The 17822-nt window shown below is 49.2% G+C and overlaps 1 protein-coding gene across 1 annotated transcript in view; it reads left to right on the top strand.

The window, feature by feature from the left end:
• CLCC1 (chloride channel CLIC like 1) overlaps window positions 1-17822 on the top strand; it is a 145992-nt gene that overhangs the window by 116171 nt on the left and 11999 nt on the right. The gene's annotated exons all lie outside the window — the stretch shown is intronic.

Raw genomic sequence — 17822 nt, 5'->3', positions numbered from 1 at the left:
ACACAAGTTAACCACTTTACGTCCGCCCATAGGATATAAACGTCCTATGGGTGGACCTCTATTTCTGAAAGCACGTTTTAAAACGTCCTTTCAGAAACAGCAGCTGCACGCTAATCGTGCAGCTGCTGATCGGGTTGCCCGCTGTCAGTGACAGCAGGGCAACCCTTAGAGAAGGCAGGGATAGTGCCCAGGTGTCCCTGCCTTCCGGATCGCTGCAGACACAGCGCTCACCGGGACCGGAGAGTGCAGGAGCTGTGTGAGGTCTGTCAGAGACCTCGATCAGCCCTGCTCTGAGGCTGTACAGCGCAGAATCATGCTGTACAGCCTCTCTGGGGGGTGCATTTCTTCTGTAACTGGGGCTACTATGTCAGCCCCAGTTACAGGAGAAATCAACAGTGAAAAAAAAAAGAAAAAGTGAAGCAAATGTCCCCCAGAGGTCTTGTATGACCTTATGGGGGACGAAAAGTGTAAAATAAAAAAAATAAAAATAAAGGGTTGAAAAAATAAAATAAAAAAAAGTTTCACATGTAAAAAAAAAAAGGTCCCCAAGTAAGGAATAAAAAATAATAATTTAAAAATAGAAAAAATAAAATAAAATAGACATATTTGGTATTGCCGCGTCCGTAAAAACCAGCTCTATAAAAATATCACATGACCTAACCCTTCTAGTGAACACCGTAAAAAAAAACTAAAAAAACTCTGTCAAAACAAGCAATTTTTGTCACCTTGCATCACAAAAGGTGCAACACCAAGTGATCAAAAACGCGTATGTCCCACAAAATGGTACGAATAAAACCGTCACCTCATCCTGCAAAAAATGAGCCCCTACATAAGAAAATCTCTCAAAAAATAAAAAAACTATAGCTCTTAGAACATGGAGACACTAAAACATAATTTTTTGGTTTCAAAAATGCTATTATTGTGTTAAAGTGAAACAAATTTAAAAAAGTATACATATTAGGTATTGCCACGTCCGTAAAAACCAGCTCTATAAAAATATCACATGAGCTAACCCCTCAGATGAACACCGTAAAAAAAAAAAATGTCAAAACAAGCAATTTTTGTCACCTTGCATCACAAAAGGTGCAACACCAAGTGATCAAAAACGCGTATGTCCCACAAAATGGTACCAATAAAACCGTCACCTCATCCCGCAAAAAATGAGCCCCTACATAAGAAAATCTCTCAAAAAATAAAAAAACTATAGCTCTCAGAACATGGACACATTAAAACATAATTTTTTTGTTTCAAAAATGCTATTATTGTGTAAAACTTTAATAAATGAGAAAAAGTATACATATTAGGTATCGCCACGTTCGTAACAATCTGCTCTATAAAAATGTCACTTGACTGAACCCCTCAGGTGAACGCTGTAAAAATAAATAAATAGAAACTGTGCTAAAACAACCATCTTTTTGGTCACCTTGCCCCATAAAGTGTTATAATGAATGATCAAAAAATCATATGTACCCAAAAATAGTACTAATAAAACTGGCACCATATCCCCTAGTTTCCAAAATGGGGTCACTTCTTGGGAGTTTCTACTGTAAGGGTGCATCAGGGGGCTTCAAATGGGACATGGCATCTAAAAACCATGTGGAGTTCCTTTTCTTCTGCGCCCTGCCGTGTGCCCATACAGCAGTTTATGACCACATGTGGGGTGTTTCTGTAAAAGATTTGGCCTTATTCGCCTGACTTCTAAGAGGCAGCGTGAGCAGCAGCATCCCTCCTCGGATGACTCCGCTTCCCCCCCCCCCCCCTGTCTAGAGGTATGTTCTCCCCCCCCCCCCCCCCCCCCCCCCCCCCCCCGAAGGGGAATTGTCTGGCTCGAGGTCACGGAGCGGGACCCTCTGCCTAAGCTCTCCACCATGGTGGCTGACTTAGTAGCGGCTGTCCGGGACACCTTTAATCTCCAGGGGGATTCTCCTCCTTCCACTAGGGGGGAGTTCGCCCTTTTTCCTCCCAAAAATCCGGAGGCCTCTGCCTTTCCGGTCCATGAGGAATTTTCCGCGGTTATATCCAGGGCCTGGGACCGTCCTAATCAAAAGTTTTCTGCCACCAAACGCATGGATACGTTTTATCCTTTTTCGGCGGACAGTGTGGAGAAGTGGTCTGCTCCCCCTAGGGTGGATCCCCCGGTAGCCAGGTTAGCCAAAAACACGGCCCTCCCTGTCCTGGACGGCTCCTCTCTGCAGGACGCTGTGGACAGGCGTCTAGATTCTCTGGCCAAATCCATTTTCCCACTGGCGGGCACGTCCCTGCGACCTGCCTTTGCCTTGGCATGGGTGGCCAGAGCCCTCTCGATGTGGTTGCAATGCCATCACCAAGACCTGGCAGAACAAGATGCTTCTGCTGACACACTGGATTTGGTTCTCCAGATGTCTCAGGCTTCCAAATTCCTCTGCGAGGCTTCCATGGACATTGGTTCCCTCTTTGCCCGCATTTCAGCCCTCTCAGTCATTCAGCGCAGGGAGGTCTGGTTGAAGGTATGGGATGCCGACGCTTCCTCCAAGAGTTCCCTTGCTAACCTCCCCTTTGAGGGTTCCAGACTATTTTGGGCCCAACTGGATGAGTTCATCTCCGCCGCTACAGTGGGCAAGAGCACTCATCTTCCCCAGCCTAGGTCTAAGCGCCCCTTTCGAGCTAGGGCTTCCAGTTCTCAGTACCAGTCCTTTCGCCGCTTCTCTTCTAACAGGACTTTGCTTGCTTCCTCTGCCGGGGGGTTACAGAAAGCCCTCCTTCAAGCCCCAGCCTTCCTGGCGCCGGAGGGCACAGTCGGCCCGCCCTGCTGCTCCCAAGCAGTCTTCCACATGAAGGGGCGCCCCCACCCAGGGGGCCGCCTGCCCTCTTATCAGCGGGTTTGGAGGGCTCATGTTCAGGATTCATGGGCTCTAGAGATTGTAATGTCTGGTTAGAAGATAGAATTCGCGTCCAGACCGCCAGAACGTTTTTTCCCTTCTCGCGTTCCCGAGGATCGGGCCATAGCCTCGGACCTCTTGATGGCTGTTTCCTCCCTTCTGGACCGGGGGGTTATTACCCCACTTCCCCCAGGGGAACAGGGCACAGGTTTCTATTCAAACCTATTCATGGTCCCAAAGAAGGAGGGGTCGTGCGTCCGATCCTGGATCTAAAACTGCTCAACCAGTTTCTGCGGGTGCGGAGGTTTCGAATGGAATCCCTCCTCTCTGTTATTGTTTCTCCTCTTCCAGGGGAGTTCCTTCTGTCCATGGACATCCAGGACGCCTATCTGCATGTCCCAATTGCAGAATCTCACCAATGATTCCTGCGCTTCGCCATTGGTGGTCGACACTATCAGTTTGTCGCCCTTCCTTTCGGGTTAGCGACTGCCCCTCGGGTCTTTACCAAGATTCTGGCACCGATCATGGCGCTTTTTCGTACATGGGGCATTCCTTTGCTGCCCTATCTGGTCCGGATCACTGTTCAGACGCTGGAACAGTTCGGCTGGCTGATCAATTTCCCAAAGTCCTCTCTCCTCCCGTCCCAGAAGCTCTCCTTCCTGGGGATGGATTTGGACACCTCAACAGCCAGAGTATTCCTGCCTGTCTCCAAGTCCTCCCAGATCCAGGGGGCAGTGACGCATGCGCTTCCCCGTGCCTCTCCATACGGGAATGCTTGCAGGTTCTGGGTCTTATGGTGGCCTCTTTCGAGGCCATTCCATATGCCCAGTTTCACACTTGCTTGTTGCAACAGGAGATCCTTTCCCTCTGGGACAAGACCTCTCGGCGTCTGGACGATCGCATCCACTTGTCTCAGCGGGTTCGGGCAGCTCTCCCTTGGTGGCTGTCCCCGATGAACCTGAGGTCGGGCAGATCCTTCCTTATGTTCTCCTGGACGATCGTCACCACCAATGCCAGCCTCCTGGGTTGGGGCGGCGTTTTCCAGTCTCGCACGGTTCAAGGGGTTTGGTGTGCGGCGGAATCTCGCCTTCCGATCAATATTCTGGAGCTGAGGGCGATTTTTCCACTCCCTCTCCCATTGGGCTCCTCTCCTTGCGGGCCTCCCGGTGAGGATACAGTTGGACAATGCCACGGTTGTGGCCTACATTAACCATCAGGACGGGACACGCAGCCGGATGGTGATGCAGGAGGTGACGAGAATTCTGACGTGGGCACAGAGTCACACGTTCCGGTGTTGTCAGCAGTTTACATTCCACGAGTGGACAACTGGATAGCAGCAACAAGGTGGATCCAGGCGAGTGGTCTCTTCATCCAGATGTATTCGAAGACATCTGCCACAGATGGAGCCGTCCGGATGTGGACTTGATGGCGTCCAGGCTCAACAACAAGCTCCTGATGTTTCTGGCTCGCACCCAGGATCCGAAGGCGTACGGGGTGGACATGCTGGTGTCTCCATGGCAGGACTTCAACCTCCTCTATGTCTTCCCTCCGCTTCCTCTACTACCGAAGGTCCTACGCAAGATTGAGGCGAAAGGGATTCTGACCGTTCTCATCGCCCCAGAGTGGCCTCGCGTGGTTCTCAGACGTAGCTCGGATGCTGGCGGACGCCCCATGGCCTCTTCCCGACAGAAAGGATCTACTGTCTCAGGGCCCGCTCTTCCACCGGAATTTACGGTCTCTTCGTTTAGCGGCGTGGCTATTGAAACCGCCATCCTGAAGAAAAGGGGGTTCTCGGATTCAGTGATTAGAACCATGATCTGTGCGAGGAAGCCGGCTTCCTCCCGGATTTACTATCGTACCTGGAAGGCCTTCCTGACCTTTTGTGAGAACTCTGGGTTCCCTCCCCTTCATTTTTCCATCCCGATGGTTTCTTCAGTCTGGGCCTGAGATGGGACTGTCGCTGAGTTCCCTGAAAGGTCAGGTTTCGGCTTTGGCCGTCTTTTTTCAGAAGTCCCTTGCTCTTATGAGTCCTGTGAAGACTTTTCTTCAGGGGGTGGCACATTCGGTTCCCCCCATATGTTCCCCCCTTGCCTCCTTGGGATCTCAATTTGGTCCTGCACGCTCTGCAGACAGCCCCCTTCGAGCCTCTGAGAGAGGTCTCCCTGACTTTTCTCACCTTGTGGACATAACTTCCATCAGACGGGTGTCGGAGCTGGCCGCTCTCTCCTGCCAGGAGCCTTTTCTGTTTTTTTTCACCAGGATAAGGTTGTGCTCTGTCAGATTCCCTCCTTTTTGCCCAAGGTGGTCTCTCCCTTCCACCTTAATGAGGATCTTGTCATGCCCTCCTTTTGCCCTTCTCGCGCTTTACATTCCCTGGATGTCGTACGGGCCATGAAGGTGTATCTCGAGGCTACTGCTTCCGTCTGCCGTTCAGATTTCCTCTTTGTGATTCCCGAGTGACCTCGTAAGGGTCTGGCGGCCTCCAAGGTCACTGTGGCGCGATGGATCCGCTTGGCTATTTCAGCGGCTTATCGCGCTCGTGGTAGGGTTCCCCCGGCTCGGATTACAGATCACTCCACTAGGGAGGTGGGTGCTTCCTGGGCAAGGCGCAACCGTGCCTCTGCGTCTCAGTTGTGTAAGGCGGCCACCTGGTCGTTCTTACATACCTTTACGAAGTTTTATCAGTTACATTCACTGGCTTCTGCTGATGCTGTCTTTGGCCGCAGGGTTTTGCAGGCTGTGGTTCCTGGTTGACCGCTGGACGTTCCTCCTGGCGGTGCGGATATTTTTTCCCACCCCATGGACTGCTTTAGGACGTCCCATGGTCTGTGTTCCCCAATGGGAAAAAAGTACGAGAAAAGGAGATTTTTTTTGTGAAACTCGCCTGTAAAATCTTTTTCTCGTTTTTTAAATTGGGGGACGCATCTCCCACCCATTCTGCCTGTTTCAGGAGGGGTTTTCGTTCAGTTTCTGTTTGTGGTGGGACCTCATGGGCTTTGATCCGATGGCTTCCATTATGTTTTCTTGTCTCCTTCTCCTACCTACTGCTTTTGCCACACCTGAATTTCTCCTGGTGGAGGTGGGGGGTATAGCCCGAGGAGGAGGAGCTATTTTGTATTTGCATAGTGTCCCTCCTACTAATACCTCTAAGCTATACCGAATGGTCTGTGTCCCCCAATGGAAAAGACGAGAAAAAGATTTTACAGGTGAGTTTCACCCCAAAAACCTTTTTTTTTTTTTTTTTTATATAGCTTTGTAAGGCTTTTTTTATTTATTTTTAAGTGGTCATGAATCTCTTCTAGGCCTCATTCACACAGCCGTTGCCGTTTTGTGGTCCACAAAGTATGAATACTGGCCATGTGCAGGCCCTATTGCAAAACAGACAGGACTAAGACATGTTTCTATAATTTGCAGACAGCACATGCATGACATTCTGACATACCATTGTGTGCATGAGCTCAGTTTAATTTCTTCCTGGGATATTATCAAATACATTGTTTGATAGAACAGAGACAGAATCTTATTCCAGTCTTTAACAGAGTTGAAAGTGAATACTTTCTTTCTTCAGCCAATGGCATTTATCATGTAGATAAAGTTAATAACAAGGCAGTTACTAATGTATTGTGATTTTCTATATTGCCTCCTTTGCTGGCTTGATTCATTTTCCATCACATTATATTAGGCTCTTTTCCAGGGGTTGCAATTATTCTGCAGTCCAGCAGCAGTGGCCATGCTTGCACAGTATAGGAAAAATCTTGAGCCTATGCACACTCTCATGGTACTGGTCATCAGAGAGGCTGGTGCCTTTTCCTATAGTGTGCAAACATGCACACTGCTGCTGGATTGCACAGTGGTCATAACCCCTGGATACGAGCAGTGTATAATAAGATGGAAAAATGAATCAAGCCAGCAAAGGAAGCAATATGGACAATCACAATACATTTACATTTGTATTAACTTTATCTACATGATAAATGGTAGGGATGAGCGAATAGACTTCGGCTGAAACATCCGAAGTCGAATCGCATAAAACTTAGTTTCAATACTGTGCGGATCGTATAGTATTAGAATGTATTGGCTCCAATGAGCCAAAGTTATTACTTCAAAGTCTCGCGAGACTTTGCGTAATAACTTAATAAATTGATTTGTACTGTAAAAAAAAAATCCCGAACTCTGGTTTGGTTCCAAGTGGTCATTTATTTAAGATTTTTCTGTTCTTCTGACCCAGATAAAAGAACAGAAAACTAAACTAAACATGAACCTAGCCTTAGTCCAAATGCAGCCAAGTTTAACTAACAGCGTCCTTGCTGAAAATCTTCCAAATTGGTATCAATGCAGGAAATGGATAAGCATAGTAAAACCGGAATTAACTTGAAAGAAAATGAAAATTACCAGCTGGTCTGGGAAACTGTTTCCTATTGCGCTTGGAAACCACTCCAGTGGTGCAAACAAAACATTAATCTTTTATTATAACATATTAACAATAACTACGGCATACAGTAAGTACATAAACTACTATGGGTTTAAAATCACCTCCGTGATCTTACTCATGGCAAAAATGCAGTACACAGCACAGATTTTATACAAGGATCGATAGACATCAAAACTAGATTTTTGTACTCGCCGTAAAATCAGTTCCTCTTCCATTTAGGAGGAGGAGGAGGAGGACACAGGCATTGACCATGGGTATAATCCCTTCCTGCAGGGACCAAGCTAATCAGTTTAGTGCAAAAGCAGTAGGAGAAGCCTTACCCAAGAAAATCACATTTGTGCTTGGATCGGCTCATGGTGAGATGTTACCCTAACTAACCTACTCACCCCATCCCTACCTAAAGAGCAGCAAGGTTATGCCGGAACTGCTGTCGAAGGGTAGCCTAAAGGGGGCTACACCAATAAGGGTCCATTCACACGTCTGTTGTTTCTTTCCTGATCTGTTCCGTTTTTTGCTGAGTTAGTTAGGGTAACATCTCACCGTGAGCCGATCCGAGCACAAGTGTAGGCAATTAAGGTTGCCGGGTTTGTGAGAGGGGAGGCGGGGCATGACTATTTAGGCCAACCTCTCCTGCTCACACTCATCGGTTCGAGTGCTTCGGCTCTCCCAGGTACCCACCCTTCTTCTTAGGTACTCCTAAGGGTCTATTCACACGTCCGTTGTTTGTTTCCTGATCTGTTCCTGTTTTTTGCTGAACAGATCTGGACCAATTCATTTTCAATGGGTCCTGAAAAAAAATCTGACATTGTGCTGTCCGTTTTTTTCAGGACCCATTGAAAATGAATGGGTCCAGATCTGGTCCAGATCTGTTCAGCAAAAAACGGAACAGATCAGGAAACAAACAACGGACGTGTGAATAGACCCTTAGGAGTACCTAAGAAGAAGGGTGGGTACCTGGGAGAGCCGAAGCACTCGAACCGATGAGTGTGAGCAGGAGAGGTTGGCCTAAATAGTCATGCCCCGCCTCCCCTCTCACAAACCCGGCAACCTTAATTGCCTACACTTGTGCTCGGATCGGCTCACGGTGAGATGTTACCCTAACTAACCTACTCACCCCATCCCTACCTAAAGAGCAGCAGGGTTATGCCGGAACTGCTGTCGAAGAAGGGTAGCCTAAAGGGGCCAAAAGATGCAACGCCTAGCAATTGAAATACTTTAACACAGTACTACAGAACCAAATTTCGAAAGGCCAGGGCCATCTCACATTGGGGATCTGGGATGTAACGCATGTAGCAGGAGGAACTCCAGCATCCCAACCGTTTGATAACGTGTACGGGCACCTCATGCATGGAGGCAGCAGCCGCCGCACCGATGCGGAAGGAGTGCCCGGTGATCGACAGAGGATCAATATCTGAACCAGCTAACAAAATACGGATGAACCTGAGAAATGATGCCGAAGACAAAGGTGAAGCCCCTAGCTTGAGCAACAGGGAATCTGCAGGCTCAGACCCAACCATAAGCCACCATGCGTCCAACACCCGTACCGGACACCACCTATTGGCTGAGTGGAAGTACCTGACCGATTCCCCTGGCCGAGACGTCTTGGACGAAGCCAAGGTAAGAACGTATATGGAGCCAAGCCGGGGGAGCTGATACTTGCGCAGGAATTTAGCAGGCGTGTTGGCGCCCGTAAGCTCGCCTGGCCTGAGGAACCCGTAGAAGGCAGGTACATGGCTGTCTCTAGCAGAGCACTAAGCTGCAGCCCAAATGGTTTATTCTGTAACTTGTCAGCCACAGACCTAAACATGTCACCAGTGAACGGCTGACGAGTATGCCGTTTCTTAACGGACATCTTCCTCAGACCCTTCAACGTTGCTCTGATAGGGTGGGCTGAGAATAGTGACGGCAGGTCCGGACTCAGCATGTACCAATGGTGTTGCACACCTGCCAGGTACAATTTAATAGTGCTATAGGCCAGATTCAGTTGAGAGTGGCAAAGCCCAGTAGGTGAGTGATAGGCCCCTGCCCTGTGGCCGGGTAGGTGTTCTTATATTTTAGGAAGAGGCGCCAAGCCGTCTTGTAAGCCCTCAAGGTATTGGTAGACAAGAATTTGGTCATCAGCCTCCTAGCTACGGCGAGATGGGAGACTAGTCCCACCGCAACTGGGCCTGGTGAGGAGTTGGCGTAGGTAACCGATCTGCCCCTGGACAAACCTGAAAGAAAAGTTGAAAATTAAGGCGGGACAGAGCATCCGCTGCAACATTACGGTGTCCACTAATATGCCTAAAAACAAAACGAAACTCATGCATCAGAGACAGCCAAACGAACCTCCTGACAAACGACATAATCTGTGTGGAACTAGACCTGCCTTTCATGATGATGTCCACGACTGCCACGTCAGTCAGGAACAGCACCGTCCGGTTTCTCCACTGCTCGCCCCATACAACTGCTGCCCCTACAATAGGATACACTTTGAACAAAGAGGAACATGAAGAGAATCCCGGGATTGATGCGACCTCTATTGGCCATGCACTAGCAAACCAATGATCGCCGTGCAGTGCGGCGAAACCGACTGATGACGAGGCATCAGTGTGGACTACAGGAGACTGGTCCGAGATCACCGGAACAAAGAGTGACACTCCGTTCCATTGAGTTAAAAACCTATCCCACATTAAAGAGGACCTTTCACCTAAAAAAAAAATGTAAACTAAGACCATAGCTTTACTTACATGCCCCCATGAAGTGTTGATCGTTTTTTCTTTTTTCAAACTGTGCCCCCGTTTGTCCGCTATGCCCCCCCGGAATAATTCCCGCCGTCTATGGTAATGAGCCAGCCTCAAATGGGCTGGCTTTAAAAGTTCTCCTCGGCGTGCCTTCTCTCTTCTCCCTGGCACGGAGCGCATCCAATCAGCGCGCTCCGCTCTTAGCCAGGGAGAAGACGCTCCAGTTCTCGCGAGACTTCAGAGAACTGGAGCGATTTCGTCTATCGGCTAAGAGCGGAGCGCGCTGATTGGATGCGCTCCGTGCCAGGGAGAAGAGAGAAGGCACGCCGAGGAGAACTTTTAAAGCCAGCCCATTTGAGGCTGGCTCATTACCATAGACGGCGGGAATTATTCCGGGGGGGCATAGCGGACAAACGGGGGCACAGTTTGAAAAAAGAAAAAACAATGAACACTTCATGGGGGCATGTAAGTAAAGCTATGGTCTTAGTTTACATTTTTTTTTTAGGTGAAAGGTCCTCTTTAAGAGATCTGCCATGGCCTCCGGACCGAGAGTTACCATGTCGTCCTGCGAGCGGGCCTGGGGGAGCAATGCTAGGAGTCTCGAAATGAATGACCTGCCCTGGGGGATGATGCGCATGGCAAAGTTGAGCATGCCTAAGAGGGACTGAAGATCCGCTCTGGTCGCCACCCTCACTCGTGCCCACTTATCTAACCCTGTCTAGCTTATCAGGAGGGAGACTAGCTTGCATGCGTACTGTGTCTAGCCGAATTCCCAAGAATGTGATTGTGGTATCGGGGCCTTCTACCTTGTGCGAAGCTATAGGCACGCGCAGATCGGAAAACAAGCAAGCGCTGTAGGTCCTGGGGCTGCTGTGCCGGGGGTTCAATAAGAAGGAAGTCGTCCAGGTAATGTGTGACATGACTGACCCGAAAGACATCTGACATTATCCAATGCAAGGCGGTCGCCAACTGGTCAAAGAGCCACGGGCTCGATTTGGACCCGAAGGTCAGCTTATTGGCAAAATAATACTGTTCCTGCCACTTGATGCCATGCCACTGCCACAGGGCTGGATGGGGAGCAGTTTAAAGGCGTCTGTGATATCCGCCTTAGACAACCAGGCGCCTCTGCCCAACTTAAAGGGGTTATCCCATCATAATGATCACTGTTAACTCTGTTAATGATTTGACAGTGATCATTTTTGTAAATATACTTTATTAACAAATTCCCACCGATTAGGATAAAATTCACCCCCACTTACCTTATTGTTGTGACTCGGTCTCCCCTGGTTACGACCACCGCTCTTCTCCAAAATCCCGAATGGTCGCGCTTGCCCAGAAGACTCCTTTTCTCCCAGCCGGTCCGCTCGCTGTCCTGAACGCGCACACTGCTGCGCATGCGCGACGGTGACTTCTTCCCGGCCAGAATAGTACAGAGCTGCGTACAAGTCACCATTGCGCATGCGCAGCGGCGTGCACGTTCAGTCCAGCGAGCGGACCGGCCGGGAGAAGACTTCAATCAAGATGAAGCCCGCCCCCAGCCAGAATCCAGGAAGTGAACGCGCGGTGGCAGCAGGTGAGTTTAAAAACGCAAAGTGGGATAACCCCTTTAAGTATTACCTCGATAGCCTCATCGATGGAGGCGTACCTCATTGAGAACTCAGCTGAGGGGATCAACGAATTTAAACTGGGAATGGGTAAGGAATGCGGGGCTGACAAGTCGTAAACTAACCTTTTTTTATTGGAAAATTTGCCAGTCACCACCCCGACCGGGTTAACCCTCCAACAATCGAACGGGGGCTGTGCCACTGCGCCGACCAAATATCCTTTGTCTAGCTCCAGCCGTATCAACTGTGTGACTGTTTCTGGATCTCTGATTGCCGACAACAAGTTCCTGCACTCATGCGGGGCTTGAGGAAGGGCAAGCAAACCTGTGTGAAAGCCATAATGTAGGCCGTTGAGTACGAACTGTACCCAAACTGAGTTTGGATGCGCGGCTAGAAAACAGGCGAGGAGATCCACGTTGACCACGCTTAGTCATGCATGACTACCACCCTTCTGAGTGCAAGCAGCGCGGGGGTGGGCCCTGAAACACAGCATACATAAATGACGCAACCTACATTGATTGTAGTGGCACACTGCGTAATTGAAATGATTACACAATGGCGATTTGCCGAGAAACTTCATGGGGCGACCCAACTTGTCGCAGGACGAGAAACCCCTACTAGCCGGCTGGTGCGTGGGAGTGCCAGCTACAGAAGGCCCTGTTGAGCTACCACTCTCTGAACACCAGCCGACCGTATGGGCGTAGGATCCGCAACCTGATCAGGTCGGAGCCTTAAAGGGGTTGTCCAAGTTATATTTATTGATGACCTATCCTCAGGATAGGTCATCAATATCAGATCAGAGGGGGCCGACACCCGGCACCCCCTCCGATCAGCTGTTTGAACAGGAGACTCGCACAGTGTCAGCGCTGCCTCCTCTTCACTGTTTACCTTCTAGCCGTTGCATCTGCAGTGGTGAGCAGGTGTAATTACACACAAGCCTTCCCATTCATTTCAATAGGACGGCTTGGGTGTAATTACACCTGCTCACCACTGCAGATGCAACGGCTAGAAGGTAAACAGTGAAGAGGAGGCAGCGCTAACACCGTGCGAGTCTCCTCTTCAAACAGCTGATCAGAGGGGGTGCCGGGTGTCGGACCCCCTCCGATCTGATATTGATGACCTATCCTGAGGATAGGTCATTAATAAATATAACTTGGACAACCCCTTTAAGCCCCGCAAAGTGACGGCAAAACAGCTCCGTGTCAACCTGTGACCAATCCACAGAATGGTTACACTGGGTGAAAGTGGCTGCCGCCTTGGCCGAAAAGGAATGGTGGTAGTCTTAAAACGCGGTGCCACCGTATTTGTACCCTAAATTGACCACCTTAAACAAATATAAATCTAATTCCTCCCTTCTGAGGGGGTTAGCCGAGCACACCACGTCCCGATAGAGGCTGAAGGCCAACACAAACTCAGCGACACTCAGCTTCCTATTTAGCCTGACGTCCCTTGACTTAAGCACAACCGAGACCTCTCCACATGAAATGGTCTTGTTGTCCAGGGCTTCGTGTGCAGCCACGAGAAGGGACGCCAGATTGATGTCCTTGCCTTCCAAAATATCCTGTCGGATATTAGCGGGTACGAAATGGGACGGTGCTACCGTGAGAGAAAGACCAGACCCACCAGGAGCACTGGAGGCTGACGAGCCGGCGACTGATGATGTCTGCACTCCTGTGCGGAACTCCGCAGGACTGGCCTCGAGAGTCTCCAGCCTAGCCTGCATGTCTGACATGGACGAACCCATCGTGTTGACAGCCGCCTGTAGCTGATTGAGCGATGTGAGGATGGTGCTAAGGGACACTTCATCCTGGCTAGGAGCCACCAGGTGTGTTGACAGAAGGCCGTAAAGTTCTGCCTTCCTTGCGGTAGCTGGGAATGAAATTCCCCTCCTAGACAACTCCGCCGTCAGCTTAGGGACAGTCCACAACCTCATTGGTAACTCCGCCATCCGCTCGGACTGCTGCTCCCAGCGGTCCCGAGAGGAGGAAGAACCTTCGGGAAGAAACGCCCGAGACATCTCCCTACTAAAAGAAATACAGTCTCAAGTGACCATATCAACACCTACAAATCAAGCACAGGCCATGTCAGCTTCAGACGTGCACCACGAAGGAGCTACTGCAACCGTGCCTAAGAGCAAGGGCGCCCACGGTCGTATCCACAAGGCTGCCAGGACTGTTGGCCTGGCCAGTTACCGACTCAGGAAGTGGACAACGTAAAGGAGGACTTAATCTCGCTGAGCCTATGGCCGTGCCAGCGTGAAGCTCCGAGTCTGATGACGTGGTAAAGTACAGATGCCGCGGCTATTGGCGTAGACGAGGGTGGAGCTGAGATTTGTGCCTGCTGGGAGACTGTGGGCGTGACCGGACATGCCTAATGCCGTGACTGATTAAACTGCAGAACTCATGGCCCACTGGCGTGTGTGAATGTGACGAAACTAGCCGAATCTATGGATGTGACGGATGGGTGCCTGGAGTCGTGGCCGGAGGCCAATAGAGTCTGTAGTCGTGACAGACTAATGCTTGCAGTCGTGGCAGGACTTTATAACGAGTCTGTAGTCGTGACAGACTAATGCCTGCAGTCGTAGCAGGGCTTTACAGGGAGTGCAGAATTAGTAGGCAAGTTGTATTTTTGAGGATTAATTTTATTATTGAACAACAACCATGTTCTCAATGAACCCCAAAAACTCATTAATATCAAAGCTGAATATTTTTGGAAGTAGTTTTTAGTTTGTTTTTAGTTTTAGCTATTTTAGGGGGATATCTGTGTGTGCAGGTGACTATTACTGTGCATAATTATTAGGCAACTTAAAAAACAAATATATACCCATTTCAATCATTTATTTTTACCAGTGAAACCAATATAACATCTAAACATTCACAAATATACATTTCTGACATTCAAAAACAAAAACAAATCAGTGACCAATATAGCCACCTTTCTTTGCAAGGACACTCAAAAGCCTGCCATCCATGGATTCTGTCAGTGTTTTGATCTGTTCACCATCAACATTGCGTGCAGCAGCAACCACATCCTCCCAGACACTGTTCAGAGAGGTGTACTGTTTTCCCTCTTTGTAAATCTCACATTTGATGATGGACCACAGGTTCTCAATGGGGTTCAGATCAGGTGAACAAGGAGGCCATGTCATTAGATTTTCTTCTTTTATACCCTTTCTTGCCAGCCACGCTGTGGAGTACTTGGACGCGTGTGATGGAGCATTGTCCTGCATGAAAATCATGTTTTTCTTGAAGGATGCAGACTTCTTCCTGTACCACTGCTTGAAGAAGGTTTCTTCCAGAAACTGGCAGTAGGACCTTGCTGGCGTCTGAGTCGGACTGGAGCTCTCTGCCCTTTACCAATCCAGCCATCTGGCCTATCAAGACTCACTCTCATTTCATCAGTCCATAAAACCTTAGAAAAATCAGTCTTGAGATATTTCTTGGCCCAGTCTTGACGTTTCAGCTTGTGTGTCTTGTTCAGTGGTGGTCGTCTTTCAGCCTTTCTTACCTTGGCCATATCTCTGAGTATTGCACACCTTGTGCTTTTGGGCACTCCAGTGATGTTGCAGCTCTGAAATATGGCCAAACTGGTGGCAAGTGGCATCTTGGCAGCTGCACGCTTGACTTTTCTCAGTTCATGGGCAGTTATTTTGCGCCTTGGTTTTTCCACACGCTTCTTGTGACCCTGTTGACTATTTTGAATGAAACGCTTGATTGTTCGAGGATCACGCTTCAGAAGCTTTGCAATTTTAAGAGTGCTGCATCCCTCTGCAAGATATCTCACTATTTTTGACTTTTCTGAGCCTGTCAAGTCCTTCTTTTGACCCATTTTACCAAAGGAAAGGAAGTTGCCTAATAATTATGCACACCTGATATAGGGTGTTGATGTCATTAGACCACACCCCTTCTCATTACAGAGATGCACATCACCTAATATGCTTAATTGGTAGTAGGCTTTCGAGCCTATACAGCTTGGAGTAAGACAACATGCATAAAGAGGATGATGTGGTCAAAATACTCATTTGCCTAATAATTCTGCACTCCCTGTATAACGAGTCTGTAGACGTGACAGACCTGGCAGTACCTGCCTAGAAAGATTTTTTTTTTTTTTCAATCTTAAAGGGTTTCTACCACTTGCTGTGGAGACATTTTGTTTTCAGACACTAGCGATCCGCTAGTTTCTGATGTACCATGTAAGCCAAGTATTATATTCCTCCGTTCCGCCGTTTTCTTTAAAAAAGCACTTTTATATTTATGCAAATGAGCCTCTAGGTGCTATGTGGGCGTCTTTTCAGCACCTAGAGGCTCCGTCTACCTTCATAAACTGCCACCCAGCTCCTCGCTCCAGCACGCCCATCTCCTAGTGAAATCGATCCTCCCCCCGTCCGAAATCTCGCGCTTGCGCCGTTCGTCTCTGCATTCGGCGCAGTCAATGTCTGAGCGCTCAACCCCTAAACTGGTTTACCAAATCCTACTGAACCAACATGAGGCACTACTATAGGTGCAAAAAAAGTTGCCGGTAGGTGGCGTTCATCGTATGTGTGCCACCAACCAGCGTTCCCGTCATCACGTCGGACCCAGCTGAACTAGACCCGACGCATGGGGAGCTGCTCAACACATGGCGTGCTGGAGGAGCGACAAGGTGCGGGTGAGGGCGGCCGGAGGGTGCGTGTGTCGACTGCAGGGCAAGAGTAGGTAAGGGGGTGGCCGCCGCTTACACACGTAGTGCGGCCCGGATGGACCGGACCGCTGTAGATGAAACATGGGGAGGAGGGTGAGGGCAGCAGCTGCGCCGGGAGGACCCGAGAAAACTGTCGTACGCTCAGCATGGGCCGGAGTGTCAGTGGAGCAGTCTGCAGAGACCTACCTATGCCGCAATGAATGGGAGAGAAACAAATTTTACAGGGAGTACAAAAATCTGGAAATGGAAGTCTTTGACGCTGCCAGCCCTTGTCTCTGCCCCTCTGGAATCACAAACAGGGAATGCGTCCGCCCGAAAGATGCCGTCTGGGACAGATAGATACCCACTGCACGCACCAGATCCAGAGTATGGAGCAACTGTTCTCGAGGATGAGACGGGTTCGGACAAAATGAAGGAAGAATGATCTCATTTAGGCTACTTTCACACTAGCGTTGTTTGAATGATCAGGATTTTGATCACAATGAAAAAATGCATTGGAAAAAACGGATCCGCCATTTATGGACTTTTTTTTTCTCACATTTTTCGGGTTTAACATGCAAAAGCCGGAGCCGGTTTGACTGAACACACGGCCCTGGATCCGGCGTTAATGCAAGTCAATGGGAAAAAGACCGGATCCGGCATTCAGTCAAGGTGTTCCGGATTTTTGGCCAGAGGTAAAAATACAACATGCTACGGTTTTCTGAAAAGCCTGATCACTCAAAAAGACTGAACTGAAGACATCCTGATGCATCCTGAACGGATCACTCTCCATTCAGAATGCATTAGGATAAAACTGATCAGTTCTTTTCCGGATTTGAGCCTCTAGGACGGAACTCGGCGCCGGAAAAGAAAAACGCTAGTGTGAAAGTACCCTTAGTTGGAATGTCGACACCACCTTCGGCAGGAAGGACTGCACAGGGCGAAGGACCACCTTCTCCTGATGGAGGATCAGGAAGGGCGACCGACATGACAGAGCCGCGAGTATCGACACTCTACAGATAGAAGTAATTGCAACCAAAAAAGCCACCTTCTAAGACCGGAAGCGCAGCGACACCAGCTGCAAAGGCTCAAACTGAGAAGATTGGAGAGTGTTGAGCACTAGATTAAGATCCCAAGAATCCAATGGCGGACGCAAGGGGGACGCAGCACGTGCCACCCCCTGCAGAAAAGTCAGAACCTCCGAAAGCAAAGCTAAATTTCGCTGAAAAAGAATGGAGAGCGCCAACACTTGTCCTTTGAGGGAGCTGAGAGCCAGCGCCAAGTGCAGGAAAGCCAAAAGTTGCGGCAAAGAAAAACAAATGGGAGACAGCTGTCTCCGCTCGCACCAACTACAGTAGGACTTCCAAGTCCAGTGGTAGATTCTGGAAGACGACGGCTTCCTGGCACGAATCATAGTCTGGACCACTGCACCCGAAAAACCTTGAGTCTTCAGAACGGCGGCTTCAACAGCCATGCCGATAAAATGTAGCGACCCTAAATTCTGGTGGAAAATCGACCCTTGCGACAGTAAGTCTTCCCAAAGAGG

This window comes from Bufo gargarizans, chromosome 7, assembly GCF_014858855.1.
Source record: "Bufo gargarizans isolate SCDJY-AF-19 chromosome 7, ASM1485885v1, whole genome shotgun sequence".
Taxonomy (NCBI): Eukaryota; Metazoa; Chordata; class Amphibia; order Anura; family Bufonidae; genus Bufo; species Bufo gargarizans.
Note: the sequence above shows the minus strand (reverse complement) of the source record. Positions and strands in the feature narration are given on the sequence as shown.